This window comes from Rissa tridactyla, chromosome W, assembly GCF_028500815.1.
Source record: "Rissa tridactyla isolate bRisTri1 chromosome W, bRisTri1.patW.cur.20221130, whole genome shotgun sequence".
Lineage (NCBI taxonomy): Eukaryota > Metazoa > Chordata > Aves > Charadriiformes > Laridae > Rissa > Rissa tridactyla.
Genome location: NC_071496.1, coordinates 18541274 through 18551257, shown reverse-complemented (window position 1 = coordinate 18551257; position 9984 = coordinate 18541274). Strand labels below are relative to the sequence as shown.

General features: G+C 53.4%; 1 pseudogene; it reads right to left on the bottom strand.

The window, feature by feature from the left end:
- Positions 1–919: 919 nt before the first annotated feature.
- On the bottom strand, positions 920–4952 carry LOC128901899 (stomatin-like protein 2, mitochondrial; annotated as a pseudogene).
- Positions 4953–9984: the final 5032 nt, after the last annotated feature.

The window sequence follows — 9984 nt, the reverse complement described above, 5'->3', positions numbered from 1 at the left end:
GCAGTTATGGGCCCCACAATTTAAGAAGGATGTTAAGGTCCTTGAATGCATCCGGAGGAGGGCAACAAAGCTGGAAGGCATATCCTATGAGGAGCAGCTAAGGACTTTGGGTTTGTCTAGTTTGGAGAAAAGGAGGCCGAGGGGCAACCTCATTGCTCTCTACAGCTTCCTGAGGAGGGGAAGTAGAGAGGGAGGTGCTGCTCTCTTCTCCCTGGTATCCAGTGACAGAATGCATGGGAACAGTTCAGAGCTGTGCCAGGGGAGGTTTAGACTGGACGTTAGGAAGCATTTCTTTACCAAGAGGGTGGTCAGACACTGGAACAGGCTTCCTAGAGAGGCAGTCGATGCCCCAAGCCTGTTAGTGTTTAAGAGGCATTTGGACAACGCCCTTAATAACATGCTTTAACTTTTGGTCAGCCCTGAATTGCTCAGGCAGTTGGACTGGATGATCGTTGTAGATCCTTTCCAACTGAAGTATTCTATTCTAAGACTGGACGTGCAGTAGGAGTGGGACAGGGCACTCAGGGCCATGAGACAGTGGTTTCAGGAGCTGACCTGAAGCCCTGCTCCATGTTCAGCCCCATTCGGGGCACAGGGGTGGACAGGGAAGAGGCAAACTTACACCCCAAAGAGACACTGAGAACATCACCACTTGCCTCATATTTTTGCCAGCTTATTCTGGCACAGAGAGAAGGGTCCTGGCTCCTACAGCCACAAGCCAGCTCAGGCTCGTCCCTGAGACAGGGGTTGCTGCAGCGGGGACCCTCCTGTTTCCAACAGACACTGTGAAGCAGCTTTCCCAGCCCACAGCTTCTATTTTGGACCCATCCACCAAGCCAAATTCCTCATCTCCCCTTTCCCAGCACAACCACCCCCTCCAGAAGGGCGAGGCCCTGCCGGGCCGCCGCATTCACTTCCCTCAGGCAAGAGATGGGGTCCCTCCGACCACACTGACCTGTGCAACCATGTTGGTGACATCACCAGCGTTGGCAGGCAGCAGGACAGCGTTGGAGTGTTTGACAAGCTTGGAGAAGGTGCTCATACTGCTCTGCCACAGAGAGAGGCAATGACATTGCTGTGCTGGTGAGAGAGGGCCAAGGCTCAGCAGGGAAGAGGCAAGTCATGTACCACCAAGAGCTCATCTGTGCCCCTGCCCTCAGTCCACCCTGGGCTGGTAGCAGCCCCCAAGACAACAAGACTCACTGCTGCTGAAGATGCCAGAGAACGTCTGAGAGAAAGCCAGGTGCCACCCCAGCCTTGGTTTCATCTCCCCCATGCTAGTGACAAAGTTGTGGCTTCCCTAAGGAGACATCACTCACCTGCTGTGCCAGAGCAGCCGCCAGGAGCTGAATAGCCTCAGCCTTGTCCCTGGCCTTGACCAGCACGGCACTGGCTTCTCCTGCAACGAGCCACAGCAAAATACACATCAGAACCACAACAAAGTGATTTTAAGGAGCGAATCAAGACAACTTTGTGCACCCAAAGCCCTCCTCTTCCACAACAGCAGCACAGTGATACTCCTACAACACACCTTCTGCTGCCCCAGGCTGCGGGGCAGCAGAACGAGATGGAGCTCAGCCAAAGGGTGCCAACAAGGAAGAATCAGTGTGTCCGAGGAAGCCTGTCCCACAGACAGTGATGCAGTCTGCTCCTCGGGAACATCATCCCTCAGTGCAGAGGGCTACAGATCCCCCAGACCCCACATGTTCTAGTCCAAGGCACTACCAGCAGCTTTGTTGATTTGTTCAGCCTTCTCAGCTTCCGACGCCAGGATCTGGGCCTGCTTCTGCCCCTCAGCCACATTGATAGCCAATTCCCACGTCCCCTCTGACTCCAGCACTGTTGCACGCTTCCATCGCTCTGCCTCCACCTGCAAGCACAAGTCAGATGCCAGCCTGCCACAGCCACACTGAGGAAATCCCATCTGTGGGGCAAGTGCAGCAAGGACATGCTCCTACTTCCTCCTTGGGCAAGCATGGCTTAGCAGAGGATAAGAATACAGCTACAAAACACCGAGTGATCCTTGGTGAGGACTGGTTCTACTTCTCATGCTGCATAGCCCTCCCCAGCCCGGTCCACACCTAACCATCCACTTCCCCCTCCTCCCCTTCCAGCCCAGAAATCTGGCACTCTACTTTTCTCAAGGGGAAACCTTCAGATCTGGGGTTTTCCTCCTACAGAGCCCAGTAGGAATTTTAAAGGGAGCTGGCAAGACTTGCATGTACCAGGCAGGAGCCACCACTGCTGAAATAAGGATGGGAATTATTTATTCAATATATTTATTCAATAGCTGTATGTTTTGCCAACATGTCAACGGACCTCTCTCACCTCAGGAGGGCCCAGTGCTGCCTGCTCTGGACAGAGAACAACCATGCTGCGTGGAAGGGGATATTTCTCTCTCGTTCCAGACTGCATGCCCAGAGAACCAAACCTGCATCTGCATGGATTCCTTCACGCACGGGGGCACATGGATGTCCTTGATCTCATAGCGCAGGCACCAGATGCCTCAGCAGTCTGAGGCCTGGTTGATGGCATCCACAATGTTGGCATTGAGGGACTCCTGTTCCTGGGAGGCACAAAAGAAATTGCAGAGAGCAAAAAAGAAGCACTTAGTATGAGACGGGTCAGAAGGGAAACTTCTTCTCACGGGCCAAGGTCGGCCAGAAAACCCCAACTCCACAGGTGTAAGGCAGAGTCAAATGCTTCCCACATCTCTTGAAGGGGTTACCTTCTCCTAGGAAGGGTGGGACCCAAAATGGAAATTGCCGAGATACAACATCTGACATACATCTGGATACAAACATCATCCAGGAATGCCAACAGCTCCTGCTTCTGCCCAACAAATGCAGCATGAGGGTTACAGCCCCCCTAAACCAGGTCAGCCAGGACACTCATTGCTGGGCCTGAGCAAAGAGTCACCGACTCAAGAGAAACATAGCCAAACCAGTCAGGTCTAGGCACGCACCACCCATCACCCTTTTTGACTAACCCAGGGCAGGGGGAAAAAGTAGCTCCTGTTAAAAAAAAAACAAAAAACCCCAAAACCAAAACAAGACCCATCATCAAGGATTCGCTAGTAGGTCAACTGAAACAGAAGCCCTCTAAGCAAAGGGCATTTTGCTGTTAAGTGTATCAGCCTTGGCCATGCAGACCCCCTGGGGTTTTGAAAAAATGCTGCTAGATGCTGGCAGTGCTGTGATCCACCTCTCCAGCTCACCCAGAAGACTCTGTTGAGGGAGAGTTTGCCAAGTTCAGATCTCATGGTGGTCTGGGCCAACTGGGTCACTGCATACTTAGGATCTTCCACCCCATAGCTGGCCTGGAGAGAAGCAAAAAACAGAGTTGATGTCAGTGCTGAGAGGGACCCCAAATGAGGCAGGATGGGCAAATGCTAAGCGCTAAGATGAGAAACCTACCACAGACACCCCTGCCACACCACCCTGCAGTGTCCAGAGGTGAGATCCACCTTCTCCTCCTCCTCCCATTCCTTAGGGAGGGAACAGGGTGCTCAGCCCACCCGCCTCACAGAATGCAGCAAGCCAGGCAGATGCTGAAGCATGCATCATGGAAAGAAGCGAGCCATCAGAGCCAGGTGAGCAGTGCCTGAGGGTCTGCCAAGGCAGCCAGCTGGGCGACACGGCAAACGCAGACCATGCTGGGCACAGCCAGAGATGCTAGGAGGCTGCCAGTTTGACTTGTGCCACGTATCAGCGCAGCAGGGACAGTACCTTGTAGGGGTCCATAACCCGCAGGTAGAGCACATCATCAATCTACAGGGTGACGTTATCTGCCAGGAGAGAACGACATGTTCTGTTCAGTAAAGCAGCAAAGTAAAGCCATGGCAACTCCCTCTCTCCTGACAGAATTTGCAGAGCTGGGCAGGGTCATCCCTTTCCTTCCTGGTGTCAACAGCATAGCATGGAAGAGGGATCAGCTGAAACGGACCTCCTTATGCAAAGGGCTTTGTAAAAAGGACCCTAACATTCCCTACAAAATGCCTCATGTTGACATTTTAATACACAAGAAGCTTTGAGTCTCCAGATCAAAACATTTCATACAGTAGTTATTTTAAAAAATAAAAGATTTAAGGGAAAAAAATGAAAAGCTTAATACTAAAATTGTAACAGAGCTGTCCATTAACCTGATCTGAAATCTTTTTTAACAGAAACACAGGTGAGATTTTTCCTGGTTCAAGACAGGAAAACATCTGAAATCTGAAAAATGGATTCCTGCCCAGGTGTGTTCAGCCCAGCAAGAAGGGGCAGCCGCAGCCCACAGAGAGCAGACAGGACCTCCTGGGGTTGTCCCACTCACAGTGCCACAAGGAGTCAAGCCCAGGTGCCCGTGGACAGGGCTGAGTATGGAATCTGGGACATTTCCACTCTTCCCCACACTGTCCCTTGCTCACCCTGGATACAGTGGAAGGAAAAGGGCAGGACGCAGAAGCTGTTCCTTACCTAAAATGACAGCTGACTGCTCTAGGATGTTAGTAACGATTTCTTTGAGACTCTGCACTTAATGAATCCGATCTAGCAGAGGGATGAGGAAGTTCAAACTCTGGGAAAAGAGTGGGATTAGATGGCTGAGCCCTCTAATCTGGGGTTTCACTCCTCCAGAGAGCTCAGCCAGGCTAGAGAGGGCTGTGCAAACAAAGCTCAAGTATGCTACACACTGTAGATGCTGTGGGCAGAGCAAAAGTGCTTCCCACACAGAAGAAATTTAGGTTTCTCAGTGCTTTTAACATCCCACCAAAGGAAATTAATCTACAAGCAGCCAAAAGGGTCACAATCTAGAGGAATAAGCACAACATCCCCCAAATCCTCGTGCAAAGGATGCGCCTTGCTACAGCTTTAGGAACCTGCTGAATCCAGAAAGAAAGAAAAGCAGCTCCTTACAGGCTTAAGGATTCGGCAGAACTTGCCCATCCTCTCCACCATCCAAGCCTCCTGCTGTGGCACAAAGAGCACCCTGATATTCATGGGCAGGCCAGAGTTCAAGCGGCGCAGTGCTAGGGCCAGCCAAGCTGAACACTTCAGCTGTTGGGAGCACTAGAGAAAGGAAAAGGAACAGGATGGAGACTGGCTGCTGGCACCTGAGCCCAGCACCATCCCTGCATGAGCACAAACACACCTGTGCACTCCATCAGGCAGCCCTGCCCCAGCCCCTTACGTGTGAAAACCCTCCTCCAGGCCCTGCTCTCCCATCTGGGATTACAGCTCACAGCCCCGATACACCAGGGCAGGAAACATCACTGACACCCCAAAACAAGCACACACTGTGAGGGGACATGGACTGTCCCCACAGGGATGAGACCTGGGCCCCAGTATCAGTGAGAGTGTCAAGGCCTTCCCTGCAGGTGTAGGGGGGGGCTCACCTCAGTGTTGGAGCTTTCTCCACATCTTCCCTTTCCTCACATCCCTGCATGGGGGAGGAATAAAGCCTCCCTGACACTGTAAGGGAAAGGAAGGTGTAGGGCGGGGGTCTCTTCTGCCCCTTGTCAGCCCCCTGTAACCTGGACAGACTCCTTCCTTCCACCGCTCTCCACCTCAGTCCCAGACCCCCTTCGCTAGCCTGGCCCACCCCAGCTGTTGCTGCCTTCTGGCTCCCCCCAAGGACCTGCTCCCCCTGGGCACTCTCTCACCCTCACTCCCCACAGCCTCCTCACTAACCCCCATGCCACCCCCTCCCCCCGCACCACAACCCACCCCCTAGGCCTCCACAGCCCCTCACATCCATTTCTCCTACGCTCATTTCCTCCCCAGTTTATCTCACCACTCCTCATACCAGGTTGCCCCCAGTCCCCCAACACCACTCCCCCAAACAAACTCCCACCCAGCTTCCTCAGTACCCCCATACCCATTTGCCTCCAGGCCTCCTCTATGCACCCCAATCCCTACCCAGCTCCCCCCAGCCGAGCACCCACGAACCTCTTCCATCCCACCTCCCCAGGGTTTCCTCTGAACCTCGACACCAACCTAACCTGCAACACACCAAACCCTACCCGCGCCAACATCACGCTGCCACCACTCCCCACACTGCCCCGGAAGGCCTTCCGGGACGCCCCGCCTCTTCCGCGTGAATCACCCGGGGCACCACGTCCCGACGCTGTAGTCACCGCCTCTCGTTACGCTGGTGCTCCATCACCCACAGATGGCTGTGGGAGAAGTGCTGGGCAGAGCCACACAGGGATAGTTCTTCCAACAGCAGGCCGTCCTCAAAGGTATCCTCATCGTCCAGGGTAGCCTGCCCAGGCTCCCCATCGCACTTGCCATCTACCCCCCTGCCACCCCAGTGAGTTCGTTTGGGATCTTGCCCCCCCTCCAGAATTCGCTGCTCAGGGTAACCCCTCTTAACAGCTGGACTGCAGCCTGCCTGCTGCTACGTGCTCTCGGAGGAGCTGGAGAGATGGGAGAAGATAGACACCTGGTAAACCTTCTGGTGCTTTATCTCTGTCTCATTGTAGCCCATGAGGATGCTGTGGTGGGTGCAGCACTGCAAGGAAGGCTCCAAGGGTGCCTCTCCACTGGGCTGGGACAGGCTGGGGTCCGTGCCACGTTCCGGGGGTAGGGATGTCTCCATGTAGATGTGCCGCATGGAGCCTTACTTGCCTGGACTCCGAGTAGAGCTAGAGTCAGAACAGCCCATGCAGCAGCAGAAGAGGGACCATAAAGTGCCACAGGTCACAGTGCGAGGACAAGGGGTCAGAACTGTACCCCCACACACACTCAGGATGTCCGGGTGAGCCCTCTCCTATGGAGTGTACTGCAGTGCAGCATCTGGAAAGAGGGAGCAGGAGGACAGAGATCAGAATCACAGAATCACAGAATCTTCATGGTTGGAAAGGACCTTTGAGATCATCGAGTCCAACCAAACAACCTACAATCTCTGCCACTAGAGCATGCCCTGAAGTGCCACATCTAGACGTTTCTTAAATACCTCTAGGGATGGTGACTCAACCACCTCCCTGGGCAGGCTGTTCCAGTGCCTGACCACTCTTTCAGTAAAGGAATTCTTCCTAATGTCTGATCTAAACCTCCCCTGCTGCAACTTCAGACCATTTCCTCTGGTCCTGTCATTATTCACCTGGGAGAAGAGGCCAACACCCACCTCTCTCCAACCTCCTTTCAGGTAGCTGTAGAGGGCAATGAGGTCTCCCCTCAGCCTCCTCTTCTCCAAGCTAAGCATGCCCAGCTCCCTCAGCCTCTCCTCATATGACCTGGTCTCCAGAAACCTCACCAGCCTGGTAGCTCTCCTCTGGACACGCTCCAGCACCTCAATGTCCCTCTTGTACAGAGGGGCCCAGAAGTGAACACAGTACTCGAGGAGAGGCCTCACCAGTGCCGAGTACAGAGGCACGATCACTTCCCTACTCCTGCTGGCCACGCTATTCCTGATACAAGCCAGAATGCTGTTGGCCTCCTTGGCCACCTGGGCACACTGCTGGCTCATGTTAAGCTGGCCGTCCACCAGCACCCCCAGGTCCTTTTCTGCTGGGCAGCTTTCCAGCAGCCACTCTTCCCCGAGCCTGTAGCGTTGCTTGGGGTTGTTGGGACCGAAATGCAGGACCCGGCACTTGGCCTTATTAAACCTCATACAGTTGGCCTTGGCCCATCGATCCAGCCTGTCCAGGTCCCTCTGTAGAGCCTCCCTACCCTCAAGCAGATCAACTCTCCCACCTAGTTTGGTGTCATCTGCAAACTTACCGAGGGTGCACTCAATCCCCTCATCCAGATCATTGATAAAGATATTAAACAAAACTGGCCCCAAAACTGAGCCCTGAGGGACACCACTGGTGACTGGCCGCCAAGAAGATTTCACCCCATTGATCACAACTCTCTGGGCACGGCCATCCAGCCAGTTTTTAACCCAGCGAAGAGTACACTTGTCTATGCCATGATTCGCCAGCTTCTCCAGGAGAATGCTGTGGGGGACGGTGTCAAAGGCCTTACCAAAGTCCAGAGAGACAACGTCCACAGCCTTCCCCGCCTCCAGAAGGCGGGTCACATGGTCATAGAAAGAGATCAGGTTGGTTAAGCAGGACCTCCCTTTCCTAAACCCATGCTGGCTGGCCCTGATCCCTTGGCTGCCCTGCACTTGCCCTGAGAGCTCACTCAAGATGATCCTCTCTGTGATCTTTCCTGGTACCGAGGTCAGGCTGACAGGCCTGTAGTTTCCCGGATCCTCCTTCCGACCCTTCTTGTAGATGGGCGTCACAGTAGCCACCCTCCAGTCATCTGGTACCTGCCCTGTTGACCAAGATTGTTGATCAATGATGGAGAGAGGCTTGGTGAGCTCTCCCGCCGGCTCCCTGAGTACTCTTGGGTGAATCCCATCCGGCCCCATAGACTTATGTGCGTCTAGGTGCAGAAGCAGATCGTTGACTACTTCCTCCTGGATTATGGGTGGGTTGTTCTGCTCTCCATCCTTATCTTCCAGCTCAGGAGGCTGAACACCCTGGGGATAGCTGGTGTGACTATTGAAGACGGAGGCAAAGAAGGCATTAAGTATCTCAGCCTTCTCCTCATCCCCGGTTGCAACTTTCCCCCCGGCATCCAGTAAGGGATGGAGATTCTCCCTGGCTCTCTTTTTGTTGATGTATTTATAAAAACTTTTTTTGTTGTCCTTTATATTAGTGGCCAGGTTGAGCTCCAGCTGGGCTTTTGTCTTCCTAATTTTCTCTCTGTATAACCTAACGAGATCTCTGTACTCCTCCCGAGTTGCCTGTCCCTTCTTCCAAAGGTGGTAAACCCTCCTTTTATTCCTAAGTCCCATCAGAAGGTCCTTGTTCATCCAGACTGGCCATTTTCCCCGCCCTTTAGACTTGCGACACTTGGGGACGGCCTGCTCCTGGGCCTTTAAGATTTCCTTCTTGAAGAGCGTCCAGCCTTCCTGGACCCCTTTGCCCTTCAGGACTGTCTCCCAAGGGACTCTCTCAACCAGTGTCCTGAACATGCCAAAGCCCGCCCTCCGGAAGTCCAAGGTGGAGGTTTTGCTAACCCCCCTCCTTACATCACTACGAATTGAAAACTTGACCATTTCATGATCACTAAACCCAAGACGGCCTCCGACCACCACATCTCCCACTAGTCCTTCTCTGTTTGTGAGCAGTAGGTCTAGCGAGGCACCTCCCCTGGTAGGCTCACCTACCAGTTGTGTCAGGAAGTTATCTTCCACGCACTCGAGGAACCTCCTAGCCTGCCTGCTCTCTGCTGTGTTGTATTTCCAGCAGATGCCCGGCAGGTTGAAGTCCCCAACCAGAACAAGGGCTGGCGATTGCGAGACTTCAGCCAGCTGCTTATAGAATACTCCATCTGTCTCCTCATCCTGGTCGGGTGGTCTGTAGCATACTCCCAGCACAAGATCTCCCTTATTTGCCTTCCCCTTCATCCTTATCCATAAACACTCGACTTTATCATCACTGGAATCTAGCTCTATCCAATCAAAACACTCCCTAATGTACAGAGCCACACCCCCACCTCTCCTTCCTTGCCTGTCCCTTCTGAAGAGCTTATAGCCATTCATCGCAGCATTCCAGTCATGACAGTCATCCCACCACGTTTCCGTGATGGCAACTACATCATAGCTGTCCTGCTGCACAATGGCTTCCAGCTCATCCCGTTTGTTGTCCATGCTATGTGCATTCATGTAGATGCACTTGAGCTGGGCTACCGATTTCACCCCCATCCTTGGCCCTTTATCCCTAGGCTCATTACTAGTGGGCCTGGTTTTATCCCCTTCCCCCTTCAATACTAATTTAAAGCCCTGTCCATGAGCCTTGCTAACTCTTGGCCTAGTACCCTTTTCCCCTTTTGGGATAGGGTTTTCCCATTCTTAGCGAGCAGGCCCGGTGTCCTGTAGATCAAACTGTGATTATAGAACCCAAAGCCCTGCTGGTAGCACCAGTTTTGGAGCCAGGTATTGATCTGTCTGATTTTCTTGTTAACCCATTCATCAGTCCCCAAAGCTGGAGGGACAGAGGAGAAC